This window comes from Coffea arabica, chromosome 1c (genome assembly GCF_036785885.1).
Source record: "Coffea arabica cultivar ET-39 chromosome 1c, Coffea Arabica ET-39 HiFi, whole genome shotgun sequence".
Lineage (NCBI taxonomy): Eukaryota > Viridiplantae > Streptophyta > Magnoliopsida > Gentianales > Rubiaceae > Coffea > Coffea arabica.
This window is the reverse complement of record NC_092310.1, coordinates 1209882-1230327: the sequence shown is the minus strand read 5'-3', so window position 1 is coordinate 1230327 and position 20446 is coordinate 1209882. Positions and strand designations below refer to the sequence as shown.

Sequence of the window (20446 nt, the reverse complement as noted above, 5' to 3'; positions counted from 1 at the left end):
CTTGTTTCTAATATGCCATCTGATGAAAAGGTTAACCAAGAAAGGACCGAAGAAGTTAAAATTATAAATGTCCTTGGTACTAACTTTCATGGTGTAGGAACAAAGGAGGAGAAGATAAGGATGGAAGTTGGCTTAATAAATTCGCCATTCCATGAAGAAAATGGTGAAAAGTTGAGCCAATTCAGAAAAGACAAGCAAAATCCACTCCAAGGTGAAGTTGAGCCTCTCTATGACAAGTCTAATATTCCTCCTTGGCATTTGAGGAAATTGGATTATGAAGATCAATGCATGGTTCACCACATGGTGGATTGGCTCTGGAGTTTCGACCCATGGGGAGAAAATCTCTCTCTAATGCTCTAAAGTGATTCAACTTTTTCAGTCGAGCCAACGACTATAAACAAAAGCGCTAATTGGGAGGCAACCCAATATTTAGGTTATATTTGTTAACTTGGTGTGATTTTGTGGTTTGAATCAATGTTTTAGCTACATTGCTGTTTTTGTAATGTAGGGTGGCAATTGAAGGCAAGGATGACCAATTGAGTACAAAAAAGGCGAACTTTGATCAAACAACTCAACCCCTCGATTTGCGTTAAAGGTGTTTTTGATTCATTATAAAGGGGTAAAATGCATGTTTTTAATGTTTTACATTTGTTCCAGTCATTAAAATTGGCAAACAAATGATCTATGATGCATTTTGAGTCATTGGGGTACCTTTTGTAATTTTTCAAAAGTTGAAATTCTGCCAAAAATCGAAGCAGAAAATGCGTTTTCCAAGAAAACGCGACTATAAGTCGCGTTTCTCAGAATCGCGTTTTCAATTCTGAGCCTGCAGAACAGAAAACGCGCCTTTAAAACGCGACTTAAAGTCGCGTTTTGGAGGAAATCGCGTTTTCTCGCCTGAGCAAAACTGGAAAACGCGACACAGATAAACGCGACTTTAAGTCGCGTTTTCATACGTAACCGCGTTTTCAATTCTGCGAGATTTGTGCAAAAAACGCGGCTTTAAAAACGCGCGTTTAAGGCGCGTTTTTAGTCGCGTTTGCGGTTCACTTTTCTGCTTCAAAAACGCGATTTCCAGAACATTTCTTCACTTCTCCAATTTTTCCAGCCGCGTTTTTCCTTTTTCCTTCTAACTACCTCACAAATCTTCATTTTTACTCCATAATCTTGCTAGAAATCATCAACCCAACACTTTTTGAGCTTCATACAACCTTTTTAACTGATTAAAATCCAAGAAAAACACCTTAAATTCAGTTTTTGAAGGATTGAAGGTTAGGGTTCTTCAACTCTAATTTCTTCAATTGGAGGTCAATTGGAGTTTGTTTTATAGGGCTTTTTGCAATTTTAGCATCACCAAACATCCTTCTACGTGATTGAGGTAAGTTTCTTCATCAAATCTTTTGATTTTAGAAAGTTATATTTTTTTTTCCTGAGCTATCTGACATCTTTTAATGTCGAAAATTTAATGATGTATTTGACTATTTTTGAATTTATTCATGCTTATTGAGATTGTTTAAGTATGTTTATGAGTTTAAATGTAGCAATTTGTTGGTCATTATTACTTTAAAATTCACAATTGCTATATTTAGACGAAATTGGAAAAAGGAACTAGGATGTTTTTGAGCCATTGGTGATGATTAATTATGGTTAAGGATGGTTAGTTGATGATGATTGGGCATGTGCATTGTGTATATTGAGTAATATGGTTGATTTAGTGAGTTAATTGGTTTAATTTTTGCTTAAACATGATTATAGCTAAAGGCATGTTATTATTGTTAATTCTAAATAGTTATAATCATAATTATTGTTAATTTCACTGATTGGGTTATAATTATTCAATATCTTGTTTCAATTGGTGATTTTGAACAATTTTTGGCAAAAATTATGGCTCTTCTTGATTCGGTCTTTTACATTAGTTATTGGACGAATTATCACTTGCAAGGACACTTTAGAGATTATTTGGATCATTTTCGGATATTCATTGCCAAATTGCGCAGTGTGTCTAAATACATGTGGTTAATTGTAACATTTTCTTTTAGGTACTATGCCAAGGGGAAGAAGAGCGGTACTTTCATCCTCTAGTAGTGAGGAGAGAGAGGTTAATGAAGAGATGGACGTGTCTGAGGAGGAGAGTTCACCTTCTCCGCCACCGGTTAGTCGACAGCCTGGTGAGGGCAGCTCCCGTGGAGCGGGTAGATCGGTATTTGACAGTGCTAGGTTCAATACTCGCAGGAATCAAGAATGGCATGAGGAGCATGCTAACTTGGAATTCCTGTTCGAGATGCATGTCAACCCAACAGTTGAGATGATGTATAACATCTCAGAGGCTTTTGCTCAGCTAGGATGGGCTCCGATTCTCACCTTACCAAACCATTACTACCCCGACTTGGTGCGCGAGTTTTACGCCAACATTGAGAGTAAGACGCGCCACAGTGGAGAAATGGTTGAGTCCTGGGTGCGTGGAAGACGAATCGTCTTGTCACGTCAAGATTTGGCTGCTATTGTGGGGTGTATGGATGACGGACGTCCAGTAGATCTGAAGAAGGAGTTTGTTCCCCCGAATAGGAGGTGGGATCCATCATTGGCCATGGCCAGATTTGGTCTCGAGTACCAACCTTTTCGCTCTACAAGGAAGGAGACCATATTGGCGAATGTGTTCGAACCTCGTCATCGTCTTATCATTTATATAGTGGCTCACAATGTTATTCCTAAGAAGACGGGGCACACGGAGGTTCGCAAGAGCGATATCTACTTCTTGGATTACATGTTCCATAACCGGACGTCTCCATATGCTCACATTTCGCTGCCTAACATCATCATTAGCCACATTCGGTCTACGGCGAGGCGTAAGACAACTTCTTTCAAATTATCATTTCCTCGTCTACTGACTTTAATCTTCCCCCGTTTTGAGGTTCGCTTGGAAGGCATGAGGCGGGAGAATGTTCCTCCACGAGCTGAAATGACTCTTACTACTCTTCGTCGGCTTGGTATTGGCACGGGGGACATTCCACGCCCTGTTCAGGAACGGAGACAGAAGGCTAGACATGGTCGCGAGGAAGCTGGACCATCTACTGCAGCACCACCTCCTCCTCCGCCACAAACCAATTGGCAGCGGCTTTTCGGCCGCTTGGATGACATCGACCATCATTTAGCCCGACTAGATACTCGCCTGGACCGCATTGAACATCATCTAGGCTTACATCCACCTCCCGTCGATAATGATGAAGATGACAATGAAGAGGATGATTGAGGCTGCCCTTTGGCTGGCTTTTCTTTTGTTTGCTTGTTTGCATGTTATTTTTATCTTTTGTTTGAAAAATGTTAACTTACATTCCTTATTTTGAATATTGGAACTTGTGGCAGTAACTAGTAGGTCGTTGACTATAGATGGTTGAGCGGTCGATGACTCATGCTTCAAGGCTTCACTGGACCACAGCCATATCACTTGGGGAGTCACTTGTTCCTTTCTTTTGTTTCTTTTCTTTTCTTTCCCTACACATTGAGGACAATGTGTATTCTAAATGTGGGGGAAGAAATGTGTGGTACTTGTGATTTTAGTTGTGTTAGATATAATTCTTGTGCTTAAATTGTGTTTCTTGTGGTTGCTGGCAGGGAGTTTAGTCCACTTTTAAAGGGAAACTCTGTCAAAATTTTTCCAAAACCTTATACTTATATATATATATATATATATATATATATATATAATTATAAATAAACAAATAAAATTTTGTCACTTATCCTTTTTGAAATAGATATATGTGGTTTTGAAACTTCTTTTCTCAGTTAACTTGGAATTGATTATTATGTGATTATAATTTTGACATTTGTAGGAAAGTATATCTAGTAAAGTAGAGAAAATTATGCCTAAATTTTGCATATTTGATGAAATTTCTTCTTTTTATTTGATTTTACAAGTTAAGGAATTAATATGGTCAATAAGTGTTACTCTCTTCTCATGATTGCTTTTTAGAGGGAATTTTATTATTTCTCTCTATATATATATATATATATATATATATTTTGTATAAAAAAAGAAAAGAAAAGAGTTATTCTACTCCAATGGTTCTTGTACTTAGTAACCGGGAGTCTTCATCTACAAATGTCGACTTTCGCGTAAAACGGTACTTGAATTAAGAGTATGAAAAGCAACTTGAGTATGTGAAATATTGAGTAACCGGTGATCTTCATCTAAAAATGTCGATCTTCGCGTCAAAAGGTATTTTTCACAACTTAAGTAGTATTTAACTCTTAAAATATATTTAAAAAAAAGAAAAAAGAAAAAAGAAAATAAAAGAAAATAAATCCCTCTTTAAGAAAAATAAAGAAGTTGATCATGAGATTAGTTAGCATCTTTATTGACTATATGAGTTGCTTGCTTGTAAAATTGGGTAAAAATGAGAAATTGAGTTAAATTAGTAAAATTATGGTATACTTGGCTCTTCTTTGCTTGATATTATGAGTACTTGAGGTTAATTAAAAGATCACATAAGGGTTATTTACCTTGATTTAAGGAAACGGAGTTGAAATACTACATATGTTTATTTTCAAATTTTTGGATCATTGATGGTTGGAATTTTATATTGCTTGAGGACAAGCAATGATTCAAGTGTGGGGGTATTTGATAAGAGTTTATTTTACGTATTTTTAAGTGCATTTTATTAGTTAATTTTGAGTTGATTATCTAGTTTTATAAATAAAATAAAGAGATTTTTGGTAAAATTATATATTTTTGGTAAAAGTGGATAATATTGCATTTTTAGTGATTTTAATGATAAAAACTTCATTTTTATGCAGGAATGATGATTCAATCACCAAAGGATGTCAAATGAGATGAAAAATAGAAAGTTGGTGATGAATTCAAGTGGTAACAAGAAGAATGAAGTGAAAAACGTTCAAGTGAGGAAATGCAAGACAAATCAGTTTTGACACTCTTCAGTATTTTGATCATATCTGGAGCTACACTTATCGGATTAAGGTGATCTTTATACCATTTTTAAGCTAAGAAAGAGACCTACAATTCGTATGAAGACATCGAAATCCAATTCTGCCATTTTCGTGGACAAAAAGTCGGAATACAGAAGCTGCACTCTGTGGTCGAAACTGGAAACAGAGGTTTGACCAGGTGATAGTATTTCGACCATATCTCAGGCTGCACAACTCCGATCTGGATGATTTTTAGAGAATTGGAAAGCTAATTCAAAGGGTTACAACTTTGGTGTTTTGTACAAAAGCCAGTTCGGCATTTATGACAGAGAAAATCGCAGATGAATTAAGGCCAAAGTGAATACGCGAGTACACAAAACGTGACTTGTAACCGCGTTTTGTGTAGGCGCGTTTTCTGGCCGTAATTCTGCAATTTGCTCAGTCAATTCTCTTATGTTCAAACTACTTTCCAGCTACAATCTGCAAGAGAATTCGGTGCACATGCCTCAGAAGACAAAAGGGCAGTAAAGATGGCTTATTTTCAAGTCAAAAATATTGGTTTTTGACTATGCTAACAAAGTGCAGATTTGAGAATCAAAGGATAGAATTTGACTTGGAAAAATAGAGCCTTTGAGTAGTTTTTATGCTGAGACATTGAGAGAGGTCTGGGAGCCATACGTAGCTTAGCTTCTTACAGAAAAACATATTTTCTCTAGCTAGGTACTTGCAAGGGGCAATTGAGGTTTCATCTTGTAATCATCTAAGTTCAAGACAAAGGAGATTTTTGGAAGGCTTCACCATATCTTGGCTAAGACTTTCTTTACTCTTTTTGTATTTGTAATTCATGATGATTTGCATTAATGAAGTTCTGAGTTTTTCATCATTCATGAGTAGCTAATTTCCTTAATCTAGGGAGTAGATGAAGCTTATGGTCAAGTGATATGAAGTGATTGTGATTTATACTTGTTATATCTTGTATATATTAACCTATCTACTTGTGTATGTTGGATTACTTGTTGTTGTTTGATCACCAATAGCAGGTTTGTAGTTGTTTTTACTCATTGAGAAATGGTAAAAATAATGGAATGACATAAGTAGAGCTTGAGTAGTATATTCATGAGAATAGAAATACATTCAAGTGGATGAAATTTACATTTCCTGTGTGCACAAAACAGATTTAGTATTTACCAAGAGATTAGGGAAAACTAATCTGTTCTAACCCATTATTATCATGAGAATGTGATTTTGGTATTGTTGGAAATGAATCCTTGGTTAAACAAGAGTAGTAACAAGTGTTAAATTCATTCGTTTTAGATCTTTTGTATTATAGGTGGAATCTACATCCCTAGATCTTAATATTTAGTGAATTCTACTCCTATTGTGAATTGCAATTATCTAGCTAAGAATTTTTGTAGTTGAATTAAATTCTGAATTTTCTGCTCAAATTTATTGTGAGTCTAAATAATAGAGTAAATTAGTATCTAATAATTGTTCTAATTGCTCCTCGTGGGATCGACCCGATACATACCCAATACTACGCTTTTGGCCTGTATACTTGCAGAAAAAACGGGTATAATTCGGAATTAAACTTGCACTTATAGTAAACACCCGTCAAGTTTTTGGCGCCGTTGCCGGGGAGCGGCAATATTAGAGCCTAATCATCTTTATTAATTTAGACAGCTTTATTTTTTAGATTATATTTAATCTTATATTGTAATCAGTTTTTTTTTACCATTGAAGTTGCATAATATCCCTTATTTCTGTTTGTAGTGTATGCACCGGGAGTCTCGAGAAGTCGCACCTTTCGATCCAGAAATTGAGATGACACTACGTAGACAAAGGAGGCACACACAACAGCAAGAGGAACAAGAGATTTGGCAACCGATAGAGGAAATTTTGATAGAACTACCATTTGAAGAAGAAATGGCTGAAAATGAAGCAAATAGGCGAGTTCTACGAGATTTTGCTCTACCGGGAACACAAGGATCTCAAACAAGTATAGTAAGGCCTACGGTAAATGCTAACAATTTTGAGATTAAACCATCACTTATTCAAATGGTTCAACAATCTCAATTTGGAGGTAATGCAGTAGAAGATCCTAATACACACTTAGCTACATTCTTGGAAATATGTGATACAATTAAAATGAATGGAGTTAGTGATGATGCTATAAGGTTACGGTTGCTCCCATTTTCATTGAGAGATAAGGCCAAACTTTGGCTACACTCTCATGCTCCTAATACTTTCACCGGATGGGATGATTTATCAAGAGCATTCTTAAACAAGTATTTTCCACCAGGTAAGACTGCTAAACTAAGAATGGATATCACTAGTTTTAGCCAAATGGAAGGTGAATCATTATATGAGGCATGGGAAAGGTTTAGAGATTTGCTTCGGAAATGTCCACATCATGGACTGCCGGAGTGGTTAATCATACAAACCTTCTATAATGGTTTAGTTTTTTCTACTAAAACTATAATCGATGCAGCTGCAGGTGGAGCTTTAATGGGTAAATCACCCCAAGAAGCTCATAATTTGATAGAAGAAATGGCAGCAAATAACTACCAATGGGCCAATGAGAGAGGTAATACAAGACGTCACGCAAGTATGATAGAAATGGACACTCTCAATATGCTGAGTGCTCAAATGAATAATGTGATGAAATTGCTAAGTAGACAAGGTGGAGTTGGTCCAAGTTCATCTAATGCACACGTAGCTTGTTGCTCTTTCTGTGGAGGTGAACATGATATTAATGAGTGTGTTGATTCTGAGCAGGTACAATTTGTCAATAATTACAACCGAAATGCTCCAAATAATCCCTACTCGAATACTTACAATCCGGGGTGGAGAAATCATCCAAACTTTGGATGGAAAGATCAAGGCAATCAACAAAGGCCAACCAATCCGCCGGGATTTCAACCAAGGCAACCACAGGCTGAAACTAAACCAAGTTGGTGGATCGCGGTGGAAAAACTTGCTAAGGTGACTTCGGATAGATTCGAGCGAGTTGAGGGGCGGTTGGACCAATTAGCTGGGATGTACAGAAACTTGGAGGTTCAAATTGGTCAAATTGCCAATGTGATCAACAATAGAAACCCTGGTGAATTACCAAGTAAAACCGAAGTGAATCCGAGAGAGCATGTCAATGCAATCATTCTTAGAAGCGGTAAGACGGTTGAGGGATTCGATTTTGAAAATTCAGGTTGTGAAAAAGACGAGAAGCAAGCAATTGAAGGGGAGCAAGAAAGTCAAACTGATCATGTTATCATTGATATTGATGCACTTCATCCCAAATTAAATTCTAATGTGATACCTTTTCCTCACAGGTTGAAGAAAGATGGACAGGATCGGGAGTTTGAAAAGTTCTTCAAAATGTTTAAACAATTGCACATTAACATTCCTTTCATTGATGCTATAACACAGATTCCCTCTTATGCACGTTTCTTGAAAGACAACATGTCAAAGAAGAGGAAAATTGTAGATAATGAGATGATAGCATTAACGGAAAAGTGTAGTGCATTGATTAAGAATAAACTCCCTCCTAAATTGAAAGATCCGGGAAGTTTTTCTATTCCTTGCACTATTGGTCAATTGCATTTTTCTAATGCTTTATGTGATTTAGGTGCAAGTGTGTCACTTATGCCGTTATCGGTTGCCCGGAGATTGGGACTTCAAGAGCTAAAAGCTACCAATATTACATTGCAATTGGCGGATCGGTCAATCACACGTCCCATGGGTATTTTGGAAAATGTGCTCATAAAGGTAAGACAATCTATAATACCTGTGGATTTTGTTGTCTTAGATATTGAAGAAGATGTGAGAATGCCAATTATTCTAGGACGACCGTTTTTAGCCACTGCACGAACTATAATTGATGTAGAAAAAGGTAAGCTTATATTACGGGTTAATGGTGAGGAATTGGAATTCAATTTGGATAATAAAGATGGGAGTATAGAGCCTACTGCTCTTGTTTCTAATATGCCATCTGATGAAAAGGTTAACCAAGAAAGGACCGAAGAAGTTAAAATTATAAATGTCCTTGGTACTAACTTTCATGGTGTAGGAACAAAGGAGGAGAAGATAAGGATGGAAGTTGGCTTAATAAATTCGCCATTCCATGAAGAAAATGGTGAAAAGTTGAGCCAATTCAGAAAAGACAAGCAAAATCCACTCCAAGGTGAAGTTGAGCCTCTCTATGACAAGTCTAATATTCCTCCTTGGCATTTGAGGAAATTGGATTATGAAGATCAATGCATGGTTCACCACATGGTGGATTGGCTCTGGAGTTTCGACCCATGGGGAGAAAATCTCTCTCTAATGCTCTAAAGTGATTCAACTTTTTCAGTCGAGCCAACGACTATAAACAAAAGCGCTAATTGGGAGGCAACCCAATATTTAGGTTATATTTGTTAACTTGGTGTGATTTTGTGGTTTGAATCAATGTTTTAGCTACATTGCTGTTTTTGTAATGTAGGGTGGCAATTGAAGGCAAGGATGACCAATTGAGTACAAAAAAGGCGAACTTTGATCAAACAACTCAACCCCTCGATTTGCGTTAAAGGTGTTTTTGATTCATTATAAAGGGGTAAAATGCATGTTTTTAATGTTTTACATTTGTTCCAGTCATTAAAATTGGCAAACAAATGATCTATGATGCATTTTGAGTCATTGGGGTACCTTTTGTAATTTTTCAAAAGTTGAAATTCTGCCAAAAATCGAAGCAGAAAATGCGTTTTCCAAGAAAACGCGACTATAAGTCGCGTTTCTCAGAATCGCGTTTTCAATTCTGAGCCTGCAGAACAGAAAACGCGCCTTTAAAACGCGACTTAAAGTCGCGTTTTGGAGGAAATCGCGTTTTCTCGCCTGAGCAAAACTGGAAAACGCGACACAGATAAACGCGACTTTAAGTCGCGTTTTCATACGTAACCGCGTTTTCAATTCTGCGAGATTTGTGCAAAAAACGCGGCTTTAAAAACGCGCGTTTAAGGCGCGTTTTTAGTCGCGTTTGCGGTTCACTTTTCTGCTTCAAAAACGCGATTTCCAGAACATTTCTTCACTTCTCCAATTTTTCCAGCCGCGTTTTTCCTTTTTCCTTCTAACTACCTCACAAATCTTCATTTTTACTCCATAATCTTGCTAGAAATCATCAACCCAACACTTTTTGAGCTTCATACAACCTTTTTAACTGATTAAAATCCAAGAAAAACACCTTAAATTCAGTTTTTGAAGGATTGAAGGTTAGGGTTCTTCAACTCTAATTTCTTCAATTGGAGGTCAATTGGAGTTTGTTTTATAGGGCTTTTTGCAATTTTAGCATCACCAAACATCCTTCTACGTGATTGAGGTAAGTTTCTTCATCAAATCTTTTGATTTTAGAAAGTTATATTTTTTTTTCCTGAGCTATCTGACATCTTTTAATGTCGAAAATTTAATGATGTATTTGACTATTTTTGAATTTATTCATGCTTATTGAGATTGTTTAAGTATGTTTATGAGTTTAAATGTAGCAATTTGTTGGTCATTATTACTTTAAAATTCACAATTGCTATATTTAGACGAAATTGGAAAAAGGAACTAGGATGTTTTTGAGCCATTGGTGATGATTAATTATGGTTAAGGATGGTTAGTTGATGATGATTGGGCATGTGCATTGTGTATATTGAGTAATATGGTTGATTTAGTGAGTTAATTGGTTTAATTTTTGCTTAAACATGATTATAGCTAAAGGCATGTTATTATTGTTAATTCTAAATAGTTATAATCATAATTATTGTTAATTTCACTGATTGGGTTATAATTATTCAATATCTTGTTTCAATTGGTGATTTTGAACAATTTTTGGCAAAAATTATGGCTCTTCTTGATTCGGTCTTTTACATTAGTTATTGGACGAATTATCACTTGCAAGGACACTTTAGAGATTATTTGGATCATTTTCGGATATTCATTGCCAAATTGCGCAGTGTGTCTAAATACATGTGGTTAATTGTAACATTTTCTTTTAGGTACTATGCCAAGGGGAAGAAGAGCGGTACTTTCATCCTCTAGTAGTGAGGAGAGAGAGGTTAATGAAGAGATGGACGTGTCTGAGGAGGAGAGTTCACCTTCTCCGCCACCGGTTAGTCGACAGCCTGGTGAGGGCAGCTCCCGTGGAGCGGGTAGATCGGTATTTGACAGTGCTAGGTTCAATACTCGCAGGAATCAAGAATGGCATGAGGAGCATGCTAACTTGGAATTCCTGTTCGAGATGCATGTCAACCCAACAGTTGAGATGATGTATAACATCTCAGAGGCTTTTGCTCAGCTAGGATGGGCTCCGATTCTCACCTTACCAAACCATTACTACCCCGACTTGGTGCGCGAGTTTTACGCCAACATTGAGAGTAAGACGCGCCACAGTGGAGAAATGGTTGAGTCCTGGGTGCGTGGAAGACGAATCGTCTTGTCACGTCAAGATTTGGCTGCTATTGTGGGGTGTATGGATGACGGACGTCCAGTAGATCTGAAGAAGGAGTTTGTTCCCCCGAATAGGAGGTGGGATCCATCATTGGCCATGGCCAGATTTGGTCTCGAGTACCAACCTTTTCGCTCTACAAGGAAGGAGACCATATTGGCGAATGTGTTCGAACCTCGTCATCGTCTTATCATTTATATAGTGGCTCACAATGTTATTCCTAAGAAGACGGGGCACACGGAGGTTCGCAAGAGCGATATCTACTTCTTGGATTACATGTTCCATAACCGGACGTCTCCATATGCTCACATTTCGCTGCCTAACATCATCATTAGCCACATTCGGTCTACGGCGAGGCGTAAGACAACTTCTTTCAAATTATCATTTCCTCGTCTACTGACTTTAATCTTCCCCCGTTTTGAGGTTCGCTTGGAAGGCATGAGGCGGGAGAATGTTCCTCCACGAGCTGAAATGACTCTTACTACTCTTCGTCGGCTTGGTATTGGCACGGGGGACATTCCACGCCCTGTTCAGGAACGGAGACAGAAGGCTAGACATGGTCGCGAGGAAGCTGGACCATCTACTGCAGCACCACCTCCTCCTCCGCCACAAACCAATTGGCAGCGGCTTTTCGGCCGCTTGGATGACATCGACCATCATTTAGCCCGACTAGATACTCGCCTGGACCGCATTGAACATCATCTAGGCTTACATCCACCTCCCGTCGATAATGATGAAGATGACAATGAAGAGGATGATTGAGGCTGCCCTTTGGCTGGCTTTTCTTTTGTTTGCTTGTTTGCATGTTATTTTTATCTTTTGTTTGAAAAATGTTAACTTACATTCCTTATTTTGAATATTGGAACTTGTGGCAGTAACTAGTAGGTCGTTGACTATAGATGGTTGAGCGGTCGATGACTCATGCTTCAAGGCTTCACTGGACCACAGCCATATCACTTGGGGAGTCACTTGTTCCTTTCTTTTGTTTCTTTTCTTTTCTTTCCCTACACATTGAGGACAATGTGTATTCTAAATGTGGGGGAAGAAATGTGTGGTACTTGTGATTTTAGTTGTGTTAGATATAATTCTTGTGCTTAAATTGTGTTTCTTGTGGTTGCTGGCAGGGAGTTTAGTCCACTTTTAAAGGGAAACTCTGTCAAAATTTTTCCAAAACCTTATACTTATATATATATATATATATATATATATATATATAAATTATAAATAAACAAATAAAATTTTGTCACTTATCCTTTTTGAAATAGATATATGTGGTTTTGAAACTTCTTTTCTCAGTTAACTTGGAATTGATTATTATGTGATTATAATTTTGACATTTGTAGGAAAGTATATCTAGTAAAGTAGAGAAAATTATGCCTAAATTTTGCATATTTGATGAAATTTCTTCTTTTTATTTGATTTTACAAGTTAAGGAATTAATATGGTCAATAAGTGTTACTCTCTTCTCATGATTGCTTTTTAGAGGGAATTTTATTATTTCTCTCTATATATATATATATATATATATATTTTGTATAAAAAAAGAAAAGAAAAGAGTTATTCTACTCCAATGGTTCTTGTACTTAGTAACCGGGAGTCTTCATCTACAAATGTCGACTTTCGCGTAAAACGGTACTTGAATTAAGAGTATGAAAAGCAACTTGAGTATGTGAAATATTGAGTAACCGGTGATCTTCATCTAAAAATGTCGATCTTCGCGTCAAAAGGTATTTTTCACAACTTAAGTAGTATTTAACTCTTAAAATATATTTAAAAAAAAGAAAAAAGAAAAAAGAAAATAAAAGAAAATAAATCCCTCTTTAAGAAAAATAAAGAAGTTGATCATGAGATTAGTTAGCATCTTTATTGACTATATGAGTTGCTTGCTTGTAAAATTGGGTAAAAATGAGAAATTGAGTTAAATTAGTAAAATTATGGTATACTTGGCTCTTCTTTGCTTGATATTATGAGTACTTGAGGTTAATTAAAAGATCACATAAGGGTTATTTACCTTGATTTAAGGAAACGGAGTTGAAATACTACATATGTTTATTTTCAAATTTTTGGATCATTGATGGTTGGAATTTTATATTGCTTGAGGACAAGCAATGATTCAAGTGTGGGGGTATTTGATAAGAGTTTATTTTACGTATTTTTAAGTGCATTTTATTAGTTAATTTTGAGTTGATTATCTAGTTTTATAAATAAAATAAAGAGATTTTTGGTAAAATTATATATTTTTGGTAAAAGTGGATAATATTGCATTTTTAGTGATTTTAATGATAAAAACTTCATTTTTATGCAGGAATGATGATTCAATCACCAAAGGATGTCAAATGAGATGAAAAATAGAAAGTTGGTGATGAATTCAAGTGGTAACAAGAAGAATGAAGTGAAAAACGTTCAAGTGAGGAAATGCAAGACAAATCAGTTTTGACACTCTTCAGTATTTTGATCATATCTGGAGCTACACTTATCGGATTAAGGTGATCTTTATACCATTTTTAAGCTAAGAAAGAGACCTACAATTCGTATGAAGACATCGAAATCCAATTCTGCCATTTTCGTGGACAAAAAGTCGGAATACAGAAGCTGCACTCTGTGGTCGAAACTGGAAACAGAGGTTTGACCAGGTGATAGTATTTCGACCATATCTCAGGCTGCACAACTCCGATCTGGATGATTTTTAGAGAATTGGAAAGCTAATTCAAAGGGTTACAACTTTGGTGTTTTGTACAAAAGCCAGTTCGGCATTTATGACAGAGAAAATCGCAGATGAATTAAGGCCAAAGTGAATACGCGAGTACACAAAACGTGACTTGTAACCGCGTTTTGTGTAGGCGCGTTTTCTGGCCGTAATTCTGCAATTTGCTCAGTCAATTCTCTTATGTTCAAACTACTTTCCAGCTACAATCTGCAAGAGAATTCGGTGCACATGCCTCAGAAGACAAAAGGGCAGTAAAGATGGCTTATTTTCAAGTCAAAAATATTGGTTTTTGACTATGCTAACAAAGTGCAGATTTGAGAATCAAAGGATAGAATTTGACTTGGAAAAATAGAGCCTTTGAGTAGTTTTTATGCTGAGACATTGAGAGAGGTCTGGGAGCCATACGTAGCTTAGCTTCTTACAGAAAAACATATTTTCTCTAGCTAGGTACTTGCAAGGGGCAATTGAGGTTTCATCTTGTAATCATCTAAGTTCAAGACAAAGGAGATTTTTGGAAGGCTTCACCATATCTTGGCTAAGACTTTCTTTACTCTTTTTGTATTTGTAATTCATGATGATTTGCATTAATGAAGTTCTGAGTTTTTCATCATTCATGAGTAGCTAATTTCCTTAATCTAGGGAGTAGATGAAGCTTATGGTCAAGTGATATGAAGTGATTGTGATTTATACTTGTTATATCTTGTATATATTAACCTATCTACTTGTGTATGTTGGATTACTTGTTGTTGTTTGATCACCAATAGCAGGTTTGTAGTTGTTTTTACTCATTGAGAAATGGTAAAAATAATGGAATGACATAAGTAGAGCTTGAGTAGTATATTCATGAGAATAGAAATACATTCAAGTGGATGAAATTTACATTTCCTGTGTGCACAAAACAGATTTAGTATTTACCAAGAGATTAGGGAAAACTAATCTGTTTTAACCCATTATTATCATGAGAATGTGATTTTGGTATTGTTGGAAATGAATCCTTGGTTAAACAAGAGTAGTAACAAGTGTTAAATTCATTCGTTTTAGATCTTTTGTATTATAGGTGGAATCTACATCCCTAGATCTTAATATTTAGTGAATTCTACTCCTATTGTGAATTGCAATTATCTAGCTAAGAATTTTTGTAGTTGAATTAAATTCTGAATTTTCTGCTCAAATTTATTGTGAGTCTAAATAATAGAGTAAATTAGTATCTAATAATTGTTCTAATTGCTCCTCGTGGGATCGACCCGATACATACCCAATACTACGCTTTTGGCCTGTATACTTGCAGAAAAAACGGGTATAATTCGGAATTAAACTTGCACTTATAGTAAACACCCGTCAAGTTTTTGGCGCCGTTGCCGGGGAGCGGCAATATTAGAGCCTAATCATCTTTATTAATTTAGACAGCTTTATTTTTTAGATTATATTTAATCTTATATTGTAATCAGTTTTTTTTTACCATTGAAGTTGCATAATATCCCTTATTTCTGTTTGTAGTGTATGCACCGGGAGTCTCGAGAAGTCGCACCTTTCGATCCAGAAATTGAGATGACACTACGTAGACAAAGGAGGCACACACAACAGCAAGAGGAACAAGAGATTTGGCAACCGATAGAGGAAATTTTGATAGAACTACCATTTGAAGAAGAAATGGCTGAAAATGAAGCAAATAGGCGAGTTCTACGAGATTTTGCTCTACCGGGAACACAAGGATCTCAAACAAGTATAGTAAGGCCTACGGTAAATGCTAACAATTTTGAGATTAAACCATCACTTATTCAAATGGTTCAACAATCTCAATTTGGAGGTAATGCAGTAGAAGATCCTAATACACACTTAGCTACATTCTTGGAAATATGTGATACAATTAAAATGAATGGAGTTAGTGATGATGCTATAAGGTTACGGTTGCTCCCATTTTCATTGAGAGATAAGGCCAAACTTTGGCTACACTCTCATGCTCCTAATACTTTCACCGGATGGGATGATTTATCAAGAGCATTCTTAAACAAGTATTTTCCACCAGGTAAGACTGCTAAACTAAGAATGGATATCACTAGTTTTAGCCAAATGGAAGGTGAATCATTATATGAGGCATGGGAAAGGTTTAGAGATTTGCTTCGGAAATGTCCACATCATGGACTGCCGGAGTGGTTAATCATACAAACCTTCTATAATGGTTTAGTTTTTTCTACTAAAACTATAATCGATGCAGCTGCAGGTGGAGCTTTAATGGGTAAATCACCCCAAGAAGCTCATAATTTGATAGAAGAAATGGCAGCAAATAACTACCAATGGGCCAATGAGAGAGGTAATACAAGACGTCACGCAAGTATGATAGAAATGGACACTCTCAATATGCTGAGTGCTCAAATGAATAATGTGATGAAATTGCTAAGTAGACAAGGTGGAGTTGGTCCAAGTTCATCTAATGCACACGTAGCTTGTTGCTCTTTCTGTGGAGGTGAACATGATATTAATGAGTGTGTTGATTCTGAGCAGGTACAATTTGTCAATAATTACAACCGAAATGCTCCAAATAATCCCTACTCGAATACTTACAATCCGGGGTGGAGAAATCATCCAAACTTTGGATGGAAAGATCAAGGCAATCAACAAAGGCCAACCAATCCGCCGGGATTTCAACCAAGGCAACCACAGGCTGAAACTAAACCAAGTTGGTGGATCGCGGTGGAAAAACTTGCTAAGGTGACTTCGGATAGATTCGAGCGAGTTGAGGGGCGGTTGGACCAATTAGCTGGGATGTACAGAAACTTGGAGGTTCAAATTGGTCAAATTGCCAATGTGATCAACAATAGAAACCCTGGTGAATTACCAAGTAAAACCGAAGTGAATCCGAGAGAGCATGTCAATGCAATCATTCTTAGAAGCGGTAAAACGGTTGAGGGATTCGATTTTGAAAATTCAGGTTGTGAAAAAGACGAGAAGCAAGCAATTGAAGGGGAGCAAGAAAGTCAAACTGATCATGTTATCATTGATATTGATGCACTTCATCCCAAATTAAATTCTAATGTGATACCTTTTCCTCACAGGTTGAAGAAAGATGGACAGGATCGGGAGTTTGAAAAGTTCTTCAAAATGTTTAAACAATTGCACATTAACATTCCTTTCATTGATGCTATAACACAGATTCCCTCTTATGCACGTTTCTTGAAAGACAACATGTCAAAGAAGAGGAAAATTGTAGATAATGAGATGATAGCATTAACGGAAAAGTGTAGTGCATTGATTAAGAATAAACTCCCTCCTAAATTGAAAGATCCGGGAAGTTTTTCTATTCCTTGCACTATTGGTCAATTGCATTTTTCTAATGCTTTATGTGATTTAGGTGCAAGTGTGTCACTTATGCCGTTATCGGTTGCCCGGAGATTGGGACTTCAAGAGCTAAAAGCTACCAATATTACATTGCAATTGGCGGATCGGTCAATCACACGTCCCATGGGTATTTTGGAAAATGTGCTCATAAAGGTAAGACAATCTATAATACCTGTGGATTTTGTTGTCTTAGATATTGAAGAAGATGTGAGAATGCCAATTATTCTAGGACGACCGTTTTTAGCCACTGCACGAACTATAATTGATGTAGAAAAAGGTAAGCTTATATTACGGGTTAATGGTGAGGAATTGGAATTCAATTTGGATAATAAAGATGGGAGTATAGAGCCTACTGCTCTTGTTTCTAATATGCCATCTGATGAAAAGGTTAACCAAGAAAGGACCGAAGAAGTTAAAATTATAAATGTCCTTGGTACTAACTTTCATGGTGTAGGAACAAAGGAGGAGAAGATAAGGATGGAAGTTGGCTTAATAAATTCGCCATTCCATGAAGAAAATGGTGAAAAGTTGAGCCAATTCAGAAAAGACAAGCAAAATCCACTCCAAGGTGAAGTTGAGCCTCTCTATGACAAGTCTAATATTCCTCCTTGGCATTTGAGGAAATTGGATTATGAAGATCAATGCATGGTTCACCACATGGTGGATTGGCTCTGGAGTTTCGACCCATGGGGAGAAAATCTCTCTCTAATGCTCTAAAGTGATTCAACTTTTTCAGTCGAGCCAACGACTATAAACAAAAGCGCTAATTGGGAGGCAACCCAATATTTAGGTTATATTTGTTAACTTGGTGTGATTTTGTGGTTTGAATCAATGTTTTAGCTACATTGCTGTTTTTGTAATGTAGGGTGGCAATTGAAGGCAAGGATGACCAATTGAGTACAAAAAAGGCGAACTTTGATCAAACAACTCAACCCCTCGATTTGCGTTAAAGGTGTTTTTGATTCATTATAAAGGGGTAAAATGCATGTTTTTAATGTTTTACATTTGTTCCAGTCATTAAAATTGGCAAACAAATGATCTATGATGCATTTTGAGTCATTGGGGTACCTTTTGTAATTTTTCAAAAGTTGAAATTCTGCCAAAAATCGAAGCAGAAAATGCGTTTTCCAAGAAAACGCGACTATAAGTCGCGTTTCTCAGAATCGCGTTTTCAATTCTGAGCCTGCAGAACAGAAAACGCGCCTTTAAAACGCGACTTAAAGTCGCGTTTTGGAGGAAATCGCGTTTTCTCGCCTGAGCAAAACTGGAAAACGCGACACAGATAAACGCGACTTTAAGTCGCGTTTTCATACGTAACCGCGTTTTCAATTCTGCGAGATTTGTGCAAAAAACGCGGCTTTAAAAACGCGCGTTTAAGGCGCGTTTTTAGTCGCGTTTGCGGTTCACTTTTCTGCTTCAAAAACGCGATTTCCAGAACATTTCTTCACTTCTCCAATTTTTCCAGCCGCGTTTTTCCTTTTTCCTTCTAACTACCTCACAAATCTTCATTTTTACTCCATAATCTTGCTAGAAATCATCAACCCAACACTTTTTGAGCTTCATACAACCTTTTTAACTGATTAAAATCCAAGAAAAACACCTTAAATTCAGTTTTTGAAGGATTGAAGGTTAGGGTTCTTCAACTCTAATTTCTTCAATTGGAGGTCAATTGGAGTTTGTTTTATAGGGCTTTTTGCAATTTTAGCATCACCAAACATCCTTCTACGTGATTGAGGTAAGTTTCTTCATCAAATCTTTTGATTTTAGAAAGTTATATTTTTTTTTCCTGAGCTATCTGACATCTTTTAATGTCGAAAATTTAATGATGTATTTGACTATTTTTGAATTTATTCATGCTTATTGAGATTGTTTAAGTATGTTTATGAGTTTAAATGTAGCAATTTGTTGGTCATTATTACTTTAAAATTCACAATTGCTATATTTAGACGAAATTGGAAAAAGGAACTAGGATGTTTTTGAGCCATTGGTGATGATTAATTATGGTTAAGGATGGTTAGTTGATGATGATTGGGCATGTGCATTGTGTATATTGAGTAATATGGTTGATTTAGTGAGTTAATTGGTTTAATTTTTGCTTAAACATGATTATAGCTAAAGGCATGTTATTATTGTTAATTCTAAATAGTTATAATCATAATTATTGTTAATTTCACTGATTGGGTTATAATTATTCAATATCTTGTTTCAATTGGTGATTTTGAACAATTTTTGGCAAAAATTATGGCTCTTCTTGATTCGGTCTTTTACATTAGTTATTGGACGAATTATCACTTGCAAGGACACTTTAGAGATTATTTGGATCATTTTCGGATATTCATTGCCAAATTGCGCAGTGTGTCTAAATACATGTGGTTAATTGTAACATTTTCTTTTAGGTACTATGCCAAGGGGAAGAAGAGCGGTACTTTCATCCTCTAGTAGTGAGGAGAGAGAGGTTAATGAAGAGATGGACGTGTCTGAGGAGGAGAGTTCACCTTCTCCGCCACCGGTTAGTCGACAGCCTGGTGAGGGCAGCTCCCGTGGAGCGGGTAGATCGGTATTTGACAGTGCTAGGTTCAATACTCGCAGGAATCAAGAATGGCATGAGGAGCATGCTAACTTGGAATTCCTGTTCGAGATGCATGTCAACCCAACAGTTGAGATGATGTATAACATCTCAGAGGCTTTTGCTCAGCTAGGATGGGCTCCGATTCTCACCTTACCAAACCATTACTACCCCGACTTGGTGCGCGAGTTTTACGCCAACATTGAGAGTAAGACGCGCCACAGTGGAGAAATGGTTGAGTCCTGGGTGCGTGGAAGACGAATCGTCTTGTCACGTCAAGATTTGGCTGCTATTGTGGGGTGTATGGATGACGGACGTCCAGTAGATCTGAAGAAGGAGTTTGTTCCCCCGAATAGGAGGTGGGATCCATCATTGGCCATGGCCAGATTTGGTCTCGAGTACCAACCTTTTCGCTCTACAAGGAAGGAGACCATATTGGCGAATGTGTTCGAACCTCGTC

General features: G+C 36.8%; 2 non-coding genes across 2 annotated transcripts; both read right to left on the bottom strand.

Moving 5' to 3' along the window:
- Positions 1-7233: 7233 nt before the first annotated feature.
- LOC140006807 (small nucleolar RNA R71) lies at positions 7234-7340 on the bottom strand. Its single transcript, XR_011814647.1, has one exon. It is a non-coding gene; the product is annotated as a small nucleolar RNA R71 (small nucleolar RNA).
- Positions 7341-16121: 8781 nt separating this feature from the next.
- Positions 16122-16228, bottom strand: LOC140006806 (small nucleolar RNA R71). The gene has a single exon (XR_011814646.1). It is a non-coding gene; the product is annotated as a small nucleolar RNA R71 (small nucleolar RNA).
- Positions 16229-20446: the final 4218 nt, after the last annotated feature.